At 39.4% G+C, this 14720-nt stretch overlaps 1 protein-coding gene across 16 annotated transcripts in view; it reads right to left on the bottom strand.

Annotated features, from left to right (window-relative positions):
- The window catches only part of NRXN3 (neurexin 3), a 943812-nt gene that overhangs the window by 325993 nt on the left and 603099 nt on the right, over window positions 1–14720 (bottom strand). The window lies entirely within an intron of this gene.

The following is a 14720-nucleotide window of genomic DNA, read 5'->3' as shown; positions in this document are numbered from 1 at the left end:
GTTGACAGGACAGCAAAACCTGTCATGAGAGAGAATTAATGCAATTTAATAGAATTGATATATTTAGAACAAGCAGGCATGATTCCAGCCCCAAGGCTAGCCTGCCATAATTATATCAGGTAATTTACTAGCCTTGCTCAGGTACATACTAACACCATTACAGCCACAACAATGCTATTAGCTACAATCTGCTCTGGTCAAATTTGAGAAGATGCGCTGTCTTACTTCTTAGGTCTCATCCTCATTTCTAGGGATAAGCCTTGAAACAGCAGTTCTGTTAGTAGCAGTAAAAGACCTGTCATGCTGACTTGTCAATGGTCCCTGCACAGCACAGCCCCCCCAGCCCCATGGTGAACCATCTTCTAGGTCACAACCAGACTGAATAAGTAAACAACAGTTTAAAGTAGAATTTGACAGCTATCATTCTTTCTTAATGATTCCAGATACCCTGCTCCATTGTGAGTTCATCCATAAATGCAGTACTTCTCCAGGTCTGTGAGGAATGTTCTACCTGGCTTTTGATCTTTTTCAGGTTACAAACTAAGATTTTTTTATTTAGATTTGTGGGGAGGGACAAACTCCTTGGAGTCTCAGTGTAGCATTACAGTTTATTCAATGTATTACTTTTCCAAATCACAGCTTCCTTTGGATTCTGTCATGCAACTGCTGACACACCGGATGGACCAGGGAAGAAATTAGATCATATGCAATCTGTTTCTCTCTCTTTTTTTTTTTTTTTTTTTTTAAGACACCTGAAGCAGATAAAGAACAGAGAGAAGGTGTCAGATGCCCACTGGGTATAAGCTGGCTTAATTCTGCCACAGTCACTAAGTAGAATGAGTCAACATATTGATACCTACTGAGAAGTTATCCTTTGTAGCTTAAAATATTAACACCAGAGTCAACATGAAGCAGAATTGAGAGGGGCTATCACCTCATCTGTTCATATTTTTGTCCTAATGGAATGTACAGCCTGTATATTTGCCAAAATGAGCTTGTCTGAGTCACAGAGAAGCTGTCTCCCCAGCCTGCCCCAGTTGGTCCCTTTCCTCCACCTTCTGACCCAGGGCACTGCCCTACTGCCACATGGATGAATACAGCAGAAGTCTGCTGCACTAGAAGAAGAAATAAAAATAACACTCTAAGCAGGCTTCTAAAACTCATTTATCTACCTACAAATATTTTATTCACAAGTAAAATGTGGGCCCACATTCTGTTGTTAGTGATATCAAGACTAACCTGCAAGATCCTTATTAAAGGCGGTAGACCAGTTCAAATTTATGTCGGTATAATGAGGATCAAAACAGTGCTTTCCTTTTGTATCTGAACTAACAGCATTTTGGGGCAGTAACATAATGTGCTAATTTTAAACACCTAATCTAGGTGTTCCTGCTTTGGCAGGGAGATTGGGCAAGATGATCTTTCAAGGCTCCTTCCAACCCCTAATTCTCTGATTCTGTGTGATTCTGTGCTCTAACTGCAGAATGCTGCTTTTCCTCCCCTCCCAGCCCCTACTTCCTTTGGCAGCATTCTGGTGCAGATTTTCTTAGATAATATAGTTGCTTTTATGTCTTCAAACTAAAGGCTTCATAAATTGAAAAATGGTCTTTTAAAAACTGCAATATTTTACTTTTCAACATTTTTCATTTTTGCAACATCTTAAATGCTAATTCCTTTATCAAAAATAGTATTGGAACTGTTATCAAAATGGTTATAACTGTAGTAAAAACCCTTAGAACATGAAAAACATCCATTCCGAACCACGTGATACAGCAAAAGCATCAAAACCTCTATATTTAAAGGATAAATTGAAAAATATTTTTCAGCACAGTGCTACAGAAAGGCAGTTAACTCACTCCTTGCTGTGCCCTCTCCCTTTCTTCTTTTTCAGCAAATACAAGCACAGTACTGAGGCTGACATTCATTCCCTTTCAAATATGGACACAACAGTCTAAATTTTCCACAGACTACCAGCCCACCAGCCTTCCTACCTACAAATCTACCAACCAATGTTTCTCAAGAGCTAGCTATTTATGTGCCATAATTTTATGTACAAATCATGAAGCATACAGCTTACACACACTTTGCACTCCTAAGCTTTACTCACGTGTGCTTTGCAAGAAGATACTCAGAATGCTAATGGTCCTGACCACACAAAGACAAGAACTGCTGCTGCACACACACATCATTGGGTAACTGCTTGGGTCTCTTTCCAGGGCTTTTCAAGCTGTATGAAGCAAGAACTGAGATCCTATCTGACTCCTACCTTCAACATGCCAATGCTAGTGAGTAACTGTACGGAAAATTAACAACTAAATGGGAGAAAATAAAACCTTTCTTGAGACATGAAATAAGATGTTTTAAAATTTTAATGTAGTAGTACATAGCTGTCGCAAAAGGCACTGCACAGCGATCCTTCCTCTCCCGCTTGTTTAAATGCTCTCTGGGAGCACAGCCTCAAAGAGGTTCAGTGCAACAACTAAAAAGGTTGTCATGTTTAATGGAGCCAGTGATGGCTCTATTCCATGATAATCATTTGCTATTGCCAGCATGGTAAAGTTGAGCAACCCAAATCTCTAGGACAGTAATGTTAATGGAATAAGCAAAAAAAAAAAAGTCAAGTGAGATGCTATCTGAGCCTGCCTGATGAGACTGCAGTCCGAAGACAGCCCTGTTTTATCTCAGATGATGAACTATCGGGGATAAGCAGAATGCATCAAGTCTATTTCCTCAAGACCTTGACTTGCTGGTGGTAGGGGAATATGAATAACATCTAGGCAGCTCAATATAGATTAAATATGGAACTGGATAAGATCATAATGTTAATGAATGTCCACTTTAAAAATACCCTCAAATACCTAGTCCAATAACCACACAATGCAGAGGATTAAGTTTCCAGTATAAGCTTTTTGAGGAAAGGTAAATTAAAGGTAAAATCAAGGGCTCCATTCTATATATAATAAGTATGTCACTCAGAATGTAATGCCTCCTATTTATTTTCATAGAAACTACAACAGATACAAAGGGCACAACAGCACTATTTGATAAAGCTGAAAAAGACTATTTTTCAACAGTCGCTACCGTTAGCTATGCATTTTTGCCAGCAATGAACAAGAGCCTGCATGCCATACATGTAAAAATCTGTACCAGTAGAGGTGGCCCACTGTTAACACTGCTGAAACAACCCTCCCACCACCTCACTGTGCTCACATCCAGTTTGTTCTCCATAAACATTCAGCAAGTATCAGTGAAAGTCAATGAGTGCAATTATTTCCACATGAGGAATTCAATGGCACACTTTTGCTTCATACACACTTCCACGTCAGACACTATATTGTCAGACTGCCCCACTTCTGCCCTTTGTCACATGGCAGCAACACATAACGAAATACTCTTGGGAAGATTCAAACTCTACTGCCATAACACCAACATCTGCCCCAGATGTGGGCCAACATAATAAAATAGGGGGCCTTGCTTTCAGGGCTGCTCTCAAATCTGAAGACAAACGTAATTCTTCTTATGTGTAGACTTACAATAATACCTGATTTCTGAACAGTCAAAATTATTATTTATCTCAAAAGGCTTTACAAATCTAGATCATTATTGCAATTTCCGTAGAGAGGAAGCAACTCGTTTAACTTAGATTACAAAGCCAGAAAATTGAATATCTAGAACAGATTCAGATTCCACTATCTTCCAGATTAACATCACACAGCTATGTGTGACATTAGTTAAAAAAAACAGTTTGGTAAGAAAAATAGAAATCTTGCAAAATGAATACTAAGTCATGTGCCACGTGTCTGTATTCCCTCAAAATCAAATAATCTATTCTATAATTGCCGCTGAGAAATTAAAGCATCAAGATTAGGTAAATTGTAATGTGTAAATACAACTAAGGATTATTCATTTATGCAAACATTGCTATTACATTTGCCTGAATAAAGCATTGCATTAACTTATTATAAAGTTTATCTTAAACAACATATTGCCTTAACAGTGAATTGTTTGGACTTCATATTTGCTCGTGTCTATTCACTGGAGAAATATGGTATAGTATCTAGCAGTGAAGGTAGGATTGAGCCACGAATCAGGCTTTCTCCAGTAGAAGCTTATAGACTGATTTCCTGGTGCAGAATCAGTGTAGAAGTACACAGTGAAACACTCCCAGGATCAACAACTCTTGAAGAAGTCCACAATCAGCACTGAAAAAATCTATAGGATTGGGTTTGTTTCATAGTGACAGTTAAAAAAATAACATGAACTTGTTACTGACATATGACACCACAGAGTCTCTGAATGCATCCTCTCAGAATCCCACTTACACTATTTTCACTTCAAAAATTCTTCGGTCAAAATTCTTCTTTAATTAAGATCCTAGCATCAGAGTCACTTTGTAACGTGCATTTAGTTTGAAGGCTAAAATCCTGAGAATGATTCAAACCATTGGCTTCAGGATCCCAGTCATCTACAGATGATATTCACAAATATTTCTCATTTCTTTCACTGCACAAGCCACACCATATCAAGTAAAGGAGAAATAACAGCAACTATTTTGGGAGACTTCTAAATGAATTAATGCTCATGTAACCCAGGCTTTCAAAATGGTTCTAATGGCACAGATGTGTGTTTATGTTTGCATTTGTATCCAAATCTTTTTACAACTAGCACTGGCTGAGAATTTTCCTCTGAAAGGTAATTTATCTGAACTCAGCTATTTATAGGAATTTTTTAAAATTCATTTTTTCTAAAAAGTTTAGGCAGTTAACAGTAAGGTCTCAGTTTCATTAAAAACATTTTGTTTATAAAGATTAATTAATAAATAGTTACTGAAGTTTAAAAATGTCAAAGACTGAAATTCTTCTAATGAATTTGTTACGATCAAGAAAATCAAAGTTTGTCTTAAGTAGTCCAACTAGCATTGAAGAATAAAATACAAAACAAAGATCAGATCTGAAAGAGCAATATTTAAAGCTGCATGCAGGTTTATGTTTTTAAATATAACACATGGTTATGTTAAGAAATTAGTCAATTTGAGAGAACATTACGTTTACTTGTAGATCAGTGTGGAGTGATACTAGCAAAAGGAAAGACAATATGATCTCTCCCTTAGTGGGAGAGAGAACTAATTATTATCTATAGGACATAAAGGCATTCACAGGCAACAGGATATAAGAAGAAATGTAACATATTATAAATCAATATTGCCATACTGAGCCCTTGATTTTTAGTCTAACAGAGTTACAAATCTTAGTTTCTAGCATCTTCTTTTGAAACTACTTTAAAGGACTCCCTTGAGGATCAGGGCTGATAGAGTGGATATCTATGAAAAATGTTTTTCCACTGTTAACAGGATAGTTCTACTTACTGAAGGTCTGTGCTAGCTTACCATGGTACAGGACAGCTTTCTGGACTCACTGCCTAAGATTCCATCAGGCTTTTTGCAATGCTGGATGAAGGACACCATATTGTGGACCACAAGAGTTAAATGCAAGGCTTTGAATGGTTCTATTGTGATGTTATAGTGGCTACACAAATCAGGCTGTCTGTGCCTTGGTTTCACTGAATTAAGTTTATTTCTGGTAATTAATTCTGTAAAGTTGTTGTAGGGGTAGATTGAGGGCTATAGACATTTTAGGGAAGGAATTAATTATGAAAAAACAACTTCAAATTTTTTTATTTTTTCCCATCATTTTCTGTTCAAGGTCCTCCACATGGTTTTAAGTCATAAGCAAATGTATACAATGGGTGCATTTTTGTACAGAGAAAGAGTGGTATAGTAATTTTCTGTGAGATACTCGGATGTCTCACATAGAGATACAAGCTATCTACATCTCTTGATAAGTTGATGTTGAAAGAAGATACTTGGACCAATTCTCTCTGAATTTCCTGGAATAGCAAGCTCAGTACTTGCAACATTTTCAACTTACCAGAGTTAGTCTCATTTCATAGAATCACAGAACATTCCCATTGATGTTCTAGGGAAAAGACCTACAAAGATTCTTGAGAGTAACTTTTGGCTCCACACAGGACCATCCGAAATTCAGACCATACTTGTTAAGAGTACTAAGAAGTCCAAACTCCTGTTGAACTCTGGCGCATCAGGGCTGTGACCACTGTCCTGGGGAGTCTGTTTTCATGCTCAAACACCCTCCAGTGAAGAACCTTTTCATAACACCCAACCTGACCTTCCCCTGATGCAGCTCCATGCCATTCACTTGGGTCTTTTGCTGCCACCAGAGATCAGGGCTGCCCCTTCCTTCCCCTCATGAGGAGCTGTAGGCTGCCATGAAGCATCTACTCAACTTCCTCTTTTCTGGGCTAGACAATCAAATGACCTCAGCCACTCCTCATGTCTTATCCTCTAGACCCTCCACCATCTTTGATGCCCTTCTTTGGACACATCTGACACATTTCATTGAGTGAAAAAAAAAAGAAATATTGAATAAATTAGACATGAGGATAGCCCTTCATCATCTATACCCTGCCCAAATTACATCATAGATTACAACAATTGAGGGAAGTCCTTCCTGCCCAGGCAAGATGTTCCCTAGCATTAGCTTTATTTATTTATCTATCTATCTATCTATTTATTTATTTTTGCTGCTGAGTCTGCCAATTGCTGGATGAACATGAGAGATCAATATTTTTGTCCATGGCTGGCAAAATGTACACCAATGCTCTGCGTACTACTACAATTGAGGCTGAATCTGAGATCTGCAGATTACAGCTTCTTGTTTGGCCATGCACGTAAAGACTGTGCTGACAAGGGCAGCTCTAGCCATCCATGAGCACTGTGAGAGCACACCAGATTCTGTTTTTGTGCCAAATGCACTCTGGCTTGCAATGACAAAAGTGTTATCAGGCTGGTTATGCCTCCCAAACCTCTAGGAAATATACAAGTATTTCATTACTACTTCCAAGTTTACAGAATGAAGAGGTAGAGCTCTGCTTTAGCTACAGAAAAAGGTAGGGTCAAAATAGGAGACATATTCAAAAGTTGTTACTTTCATATTAATTGCTTAGATCACTCTACCTCTGTCCCTATGGGATAATTCTTATCTGAAAGAAGCTCTCTGGGAGGTTCACATTAGTTTAGAAGAAAACACTGAATAGAAAAGACTTAATTTTATGCACCACAGACTGCAACTGAAACACTGTGAGTACATGGCAACTGCTGTTTGAAAATGGACACAACAGGCTTAACTTTATACAATTTAGAGGCAGAAGAGAAGACATTTCTGGCAGCATTTAGCAAGACTAAGGTTGTTTATATTACACACGAGTTCACACAAATCCAACTTTTCTGCAGAGCAATGCAAATACTCTCTAACACATGCACACACAATGCATTTCCAATCCTCTGAACTCACTGATGTGAGTTTCTATTAGGAAGAGAAGGAGGTATGACTGCCATGTGCACAGATTTCCCAGAAGACATCTTATTCTTCTACCTGGAAATTCTGGCTGAGGAAGCTGGAGGGTTGTGTGCATGTGTTTCACAATTCTAGTTTTGCTCATGCACAGGCTTGTGCTAAAATGCTGGCACAGTGAATAAGATCTTCCAGGAATACCGAATGTACATATGCTTGCTCACAAACAGTAAATGACAAGCATCTGAGACACGCTAGAATTAAAGTATACATGTGGATTAACTGAGCAGTACACAGATGATGGTGAGCACTTCTTGGTAGCATGACACTACGTACGTGCCTCCTTTCCCTGTGACATTCTTGTGCAAGGAAATCCAAGATAAAAATATAGCCATACCACAAAGCAAAAGTAATATGAACAGCGTAGTGGACAGGACAGCACCAGTGGCAGATTCTAGTGATAAGTTTGATTCTCTGCACAACCACATTCGGATATCATAAACTCTATTAACTGCAGAAAACTACTGATTAGGAACCTCGATGGTCTGGAGTCATGTGACAAAAATAGTAACCCAAGGACATCAGCAGAATTCAGGTTGTTTAAATGTGGCAACACTTTCTGATCCAGAAAACTGCTTTCTCTCTCTTTGCCCCATTTTTCTCTTCTTAGAATAAGAAAAAAATCTGGTTGTTTGCCCTCTATCAGTGTTATGATGATGTAAGTAGCTATGTTTTCAGATAGCAAAATAAAATAGCTAAGGAAAAATCTTCATAATAGACCTATTAATAAGAATGATAAGTGAAATTATTATAACTGGATAAAATTGCAGTAAGTCTCCTTCTCCATTCTTTATAGAATAGGATGATAATCATTTGTGAGGTCAAACTCAATAAAAAAAAACATCCCTCCCTTGGGATATACAATTAAACACATCAAAGAGATTATTTGCATCCATCTGTAGCATCTGGCACTGGCCACTGCCAGAGACGGAATACCAGACCAGATGGACCAATGTACATGGCAATTCTTATCATCTTGTGTGATTAATTTCTTCCTTCAGGTTGGTATGTCTCTTCTAATTGCATATCAACATCTAACCAAAATTGGTGCTGACGTATCATTGATTGTACTGTGAGTTTATCTGCAGCTCAGCATTCTGGGACAGTTTAGCCCCTTGCTTACATTAATTCTAATGCAGAATTTCTTTATCAGTGACTTTCTACATTTACTTGTACATTTTCCAAGTCTTGTCCTCAGAGATTACCAACAGACAGCATGACTCAACTGTAATTTAAACCAAAAATCTTTTTTAGTTCCTGAATCTCTGCTACTCCAGCATTGTAGCCCACAAGACTGTAGACTGTAAGACTCCAAATGATTTTCTTACAGCTATAGTCTTGTCTGTGAATTTATAGAGCCCAGACCTGAGCAGTAGGATCCTAAAACCTTCCCAGTAACTCTTTTGGAGTGACTGTGACAGTTCTGATCTTTCTTCAGTGAAACTTTTCCCTTGCTCTCAGTGTCTCAGAATGAACCACAGAAAAACAGCAATCTCATCTTTTACAAAATCCATCCATTGTGCTTTTTTTATATGAAGATCCTACAAGCAATGATAGCTAGTTAATTTTACATTGCTAATAATTATATTTTTAATAATTATAAACAGAAACCAATAGCACTGTACCATAAAATGATGACCTTGCATTGTGATATCAAAGTAAGATGATGATTTTCATTGCCATATTTTAAAATTCTCAACTAGACAGGACTTCTGCAAACCCAATCCAGTTCAGCTACATGAAGGCCAGAGACTGAAGCAGGTTGTCTAGAAAGTGTCCTTGAATCCAACAGCAAATCTGCAAAGGCTGTAGAAAAGTGTTGCTGTTGTACGGCTGCTTGAGCTACAGAACAACTTAGAATCAAATTGCTCCTACAGATGCAACTGCTTTGTCTAAACTCACTGTTCAGGGGGAAATATTCTATACATACAGCGCCTAGCCTTTTCCTGAATTTTTACTCAGCTTCCCTATGGACATGAATTACACATAATTCTAAACCTCAACATAAATGTAAAAGCCAGACATGGCTTCTGAAGTGAAGCAAGCTTCCCTGAGGAGAAATACTACAGATATCCCTATGCACACATGCAGGGGTGCTAAAACAGAAATATCTGCTCTCCAGACACAGCACTTAAAGATGACTGCTCCTATCTCCTAATACGTAACACTGGAGTAGAGGCAGGGAAGAGGCAGCCTGGCCCCACTACACTCTGCAGTGCAGCCCGGTCCCCACCTGGGCCCAGTGACCTGCTCAGTAACACAGGTGAAGTACTGCATGGCTTTTCCCAGTCTGAGAGCAGGCAGAAGCCACCTCTTCACCCTCTACAGAAAACACTTTCAAAATTGTTTTGACTCCTTACACCAGTTGGTAATAAATTACATGTATTAATATCTTGCTCTAGATATTGGCAATAAGATTTCTAAGAACTCAGGCAGTGGTTAATAAATAAATTAATAAGCTATGTGAGAGTTTCAACCATCACAGTAAGCTGAGCTTATAAAACTAATGCAATACTGTGAAGTATAGGTCCAAAGCAAAATGAAAATCATGTGGCTAAAAGACCACCATATAGCAACCATCAGGGCTCTAAAGGTCGAGGTGCAGGATCTACAGACTTCTGCAGAGCACTCTAAACATCTTCAGCTCAGACCAACAAGGCAATCATCCTGCTGAGCTCTTAAACTCCTCTTTCATTTCCTTTCCTTAATCTATTTCTTCCTCCAACTTCAAATTGTCTGTGTCTTTTGTTGAGAACTACTTGGATTTTTAGTGGTTCTTCTGATAATCCTTGCCTCTTTTACTCCTGATTAAAGAAAAAGAAAGAATGGGAATTGTACCCTTGACTGCTTTACACATCACCTTAATTTCCATCTTCCTCCTCTTCTTCCCCTGCCCTGTTCTTCCCTTTGCCAACTGAAATCACCTGGATAATTTAGTTCACAATTTTTGATAAAATGAATAAATGAACAGTTGCAGAGATGACCTAACCTGTGACAGAGGGAGAAGAGTGATTAGGGAACACTGAAAATAGAAGCTGGAATGATGTGGGCAGCTCTATGTTTCACTCCAAAAATTCCCCGAAGTTCTGGAATCGGTAAATGAAATCATCACTAACAGCTGAGGATCACATGATCCCAGGAAGAAATAACTGGGAAAAAAACCACACTGCATTCAACCATGCAGTCCAGGCATTTCCCATATTTCTGACACTCTACTCTTGGGGTAAGGATTAATAATTCTTTGCAGAACTGCCTACATGAGAAGATACTTATCCTTCTTAAGATGCCATAGGGATGAATTCCCAGCACTTCAGGGAAAGACGCAGCTGTAACACTGTGATGTTCCCAAGATTCAAAGTACAAAATAGTCTGGCTGAAGTTTGAAAATCCGCTTGCTGTGTGTTGGGAGAGAACAACAATACAGTGCTTTTCCTTTCAGATGACTTATGTCAGGATCACATCACATTACTGCACTATGGCAGAAGGAAACTGGAACACTTTAAAATGTGTGATACAGCCCGAAAATTCACCATCCAGTATGCTGAGGTAAGGCAACAGCAGAGCTGGAGAAAACTTCTAGGGGTTCTTGTCTTCAGTTCCGCTCACTGCTGCCCAGAAAAACCTTTTCAGCACTCTCTGTCACAAAATGAGATTTGTCTTCAGTGACATCAATGGCAAATAGCAATTCTCCCCAAGGAATCTAAAAGGGCTCATGATTTCACCATTTCTGTAAACCAGCTATCAAGTATTAATCAGTACAGTAGAGGAGGGCACTCGTTTTGCCGGTGTATTTTTGCCTAATGACTGGACAGGAAAAGTAGCCTGAGTCTATGGCTTGCTAAGTATAAAATAACCTGTCTGGGATAATAGTTTTCTGAAATGAAATAAGCTTAAATATACACTACTAGCATTCATCTGGGCAGGATTTGCCACCTCGATCATTACTTATGTTACATATCCTTTTTTTCCTAAGCCAGTAAACATCTACTTGTTCTGAAGGACAAACACTCCCAACACCTTACTTTGTTCCAAGCTCCTGCAAGTGTGGCATGCTCACATTGCCACGTATCAGAAAATCGACAAGTAAAGGGATGCTTGCAGGGCACAGACATTTCTTTTCTCTGAACATGAACATAGAAAAAAAAAAAAAAAAAAAAGTAAAAAATGTTTGCTGTTTCTCTTATTTAAGCCCTTGTTAGGTGCTGAATATATTTCTCAAGGAAAATTAATTTCTTTGCCTTTTCCTTGTCTCTAATGAACTGCCTCTGAATGCATGAAGGCACAGGAAGGAGAGCAGACTGCGGTGAGATAATAAAAAGTGAAAAGACATTCAAAGCCATCAGTACCTTGCAAACCTACACTGATAGAAATATGTTGGACTGCAGACAGGGGAGAGACATCAGGGAAACTTGGAATATCTTTGGCATTCATTATCTAACTGCAAAATAACAGACAACACTGAGAAAGCAGCAGGTTATGCAGTCCTACGGAGAAGTTAAGGAGACAGATTACTCTAGATATGAGCCATATAGATTTAATATTTCTCTATGTCCTGTCCAGACCACCAGCATTTCTTAACACTGCACTCAGTGGTTGTTAGTCCACAAACTCCTCTGTGAAATCCTAGGACACCATAATTATCGGCAGAACAATATGAATGCAGGGAAAGTGTAATAGAAATAAAACAAGAACACACCTGCTTCCACTTTCACCTCACCAGGTATTAAAAGATCCACAGAATTTTTAAGCCAGAAAATATGTCAATATTTATGAGTTCATGGCAGCTTCAAAAGTTTTGGGAGTGAAATTATCTCGGCTGATCATCATAACTCCAGTAAGTTAGAAAAGATGGAGTAAAAGTAACTGAGATGTTGTACTCCAAAAAATATGTGGATTTCTGAGTGTTCACCCACACAGACAAAACCTTCCTAGTGCAGACAGTCAGGTGGAGCCCTTGACAGAACTAATTCTCTACGTTGCCTGAAAGTGACTTAACAGGATCAAAATTACTCAACCTTTTTTACTTTTTCTTTCTTCCCTTCTTTCCTTCTTTCCTTCTTCCTTTCTTCCTTCCTCCCTTCCTCCCTTCTTCCCTTCTGTCTTTCTGTCTTTTCTTTCTGTCTTTTTCGTTCTCCCTCTCTCTCTTTTTCTCTTTCTTTCCAAACACATGTGTTTCTTCAACAATTTCATGCCAAATCTTATTTTAGTCAAACGTGTTCTATGGCACTGCAGAAGGCAGGCAGATCTCAAACCATCTTGGAATATCTTCTAGCACAATTACATGCTTAAGACAGTGTTCGTGAATGACAAAATGAGCAGTGCTGATATTTTTTTGATATTAATACAACACTGGTGCTTTTGGCTTCCCTATAAACTTCCCTATATGCTCTGTAGCTAAGGAGAAACACTTTCAATTACCAGTGTGCTCGTTGTTTGCTACGTTCTTACCCTTGACCAACCCATAACAGTCTTCCCACTTCCTTTCACTTCAGGAAATTTCTATGCTCAGCTACTTTGCCCTCATAGTATGGCTGGAAGCTTCACCAATGGGGGAGTGCATTTTTGCACCGAAACATCTGGTACTGAAACAGCAAACCTGCAGCACCAGCTAAATAGAAACATTTCCAGACATCGCATCGCTGCACCGTCTCCACTGGCTGGGGTCATTAAGCAAAGCAGATGGAGTGGGAGCAGAAGGCTGCTGTAGCTGCAGGATGCAGCCAACACTGAGAGTCAGGAAAACACTCATCAGGCAGAGCAGCAGGTGAGCAGGGAACAAAAAGGTTCACCAAACAGGTCCCAGCAATTGATTGCTGTCATCCAGCATGATGTTAAAGATCAAACTGTTAGACAATGAAAGCAAACTTCATCTCCTCTCCTCTTCCAATCATTTCATCTGCTGGATGAAGATACACTGTACCTGTTCTAAATCCATAGAACTGGTTCCAAGGATAGAATGGAGACTGGCGCACTCCACAGCTGTTACATGGACCCTGACCTGGGGATAAGCAGCCTGGTGATACTATTCTCCTAAGCTTTCCAGATAACAAAGTCTTCACTGATTCTTTACCATGTGGTATTCACAGAATAAGCAGAGGGTCTTTTTTTAGCAGCATCTTATGTCTTTCTGATTCATTCACTTTGTCCCTTGAGCTTCCGCAACACATGGACTGCTATAGTCTGTGAAATACTTTCTCCCCTCCTCCTCTCTATCATCAAGAATGCAAAGAGATGAAAGGTGCAAAAGTAAGGAGATGATAAAGTAAACCTTAGCACTGGCTCCATTTAGTAATATCCTTTATCAGCCTGCTATTTGTGCTTAGCAACCACTGTATCTCACACCAACTTCATTTTCATTTTAATATACCATACAGAAAAGCAGCCTAAATATACATCCCCAGATCTAAAGCGTATAATCTGTAAACTACAGGAACAGGCAGATCATTTCCATTAGTTTCTTATGTAGCAAAAACCACAATTTACACCCAAAGCATATAATTATATTCAAATTCTAAAAGACAGTGTCGGAAGTACTTTAAATTCATAGTTTGGGGGAAAGTCACTCAGGGGTATACGCAGTTATGTTTTAATGTGCAAAAACAACACAAACGCATGCAAAGAGAGCACAAGGGAAGTAATTGGTGATGGCGAGGAAGCCGTGGCAGATTGCTGCCCCTGGCTCCAGCAGCTGACTTCTTCAGGAGCACCAACAGCGGCAACTGGTGCTGGAGCCCAGGTGGGCTGTGAGCCAAGGGGGAAGACGGTGCTGGGCCCAATGTCCGGAGCACATGAGTGCCCTGTCTGTCCTTCAAGCACAGAACAATGCAGGCTGCTCTTTTAAGTTGCTTTAACATCTAAAGCACAAGAGAAATATTAAGATTTCATATGCTTCTGCAGCTCACTGCCAGGGATCTCAAAGCAGAACTGTGCACTGGCACTGCTCACCTCACCTAGGGGAAAAACCAGTCCTGTCCTGCCATGGATGAAGAAAACAAGCCACAAAGAAAGGCAATGTTTCACCAGAGGTCACACACCTAAGCCTGAGCCACTGGTCAGCAGCGTGGCAGCTCTCAAGTATACAGGTTACATAGAGACAGGAAAACTCCTTTTTCCTCTTTCAGTGCAAGTGACCTTTCACACAAAGACCAAAGCCCACCAGAACAACAGAAATACAAAACCAAAAACTATCTGCCAAGCCGCACAAGGCTGTCATCCTGAGCAGCTGCACAGGGAGCCAGTCTAAAATCACAGCATACAAAAACAGAAAACACAAGGGCAGTCATCCACTGC

This window comes from Tympanuchus pallidicinctus, unplaced genomic scaffold (genome assembly GCF_026119805.1).
Source record: "Tympanuchus pallidicinctus isolate F22 unplaced genomic scaffold, pur_lepc_1.0 scaffold3, whole genome shotgun sequence".
Lineage (NCBI taxonomy): Eukaryota > Metazoa > Chordata > Aves > Galliformes > Phasianidae > Tympanuchus > Tympanuchus pallidicinctus.
Note: the sequence above shows the minus strand (reverse complement) of the source record. Positions and strands in the feature narration are given on the sequence as shown.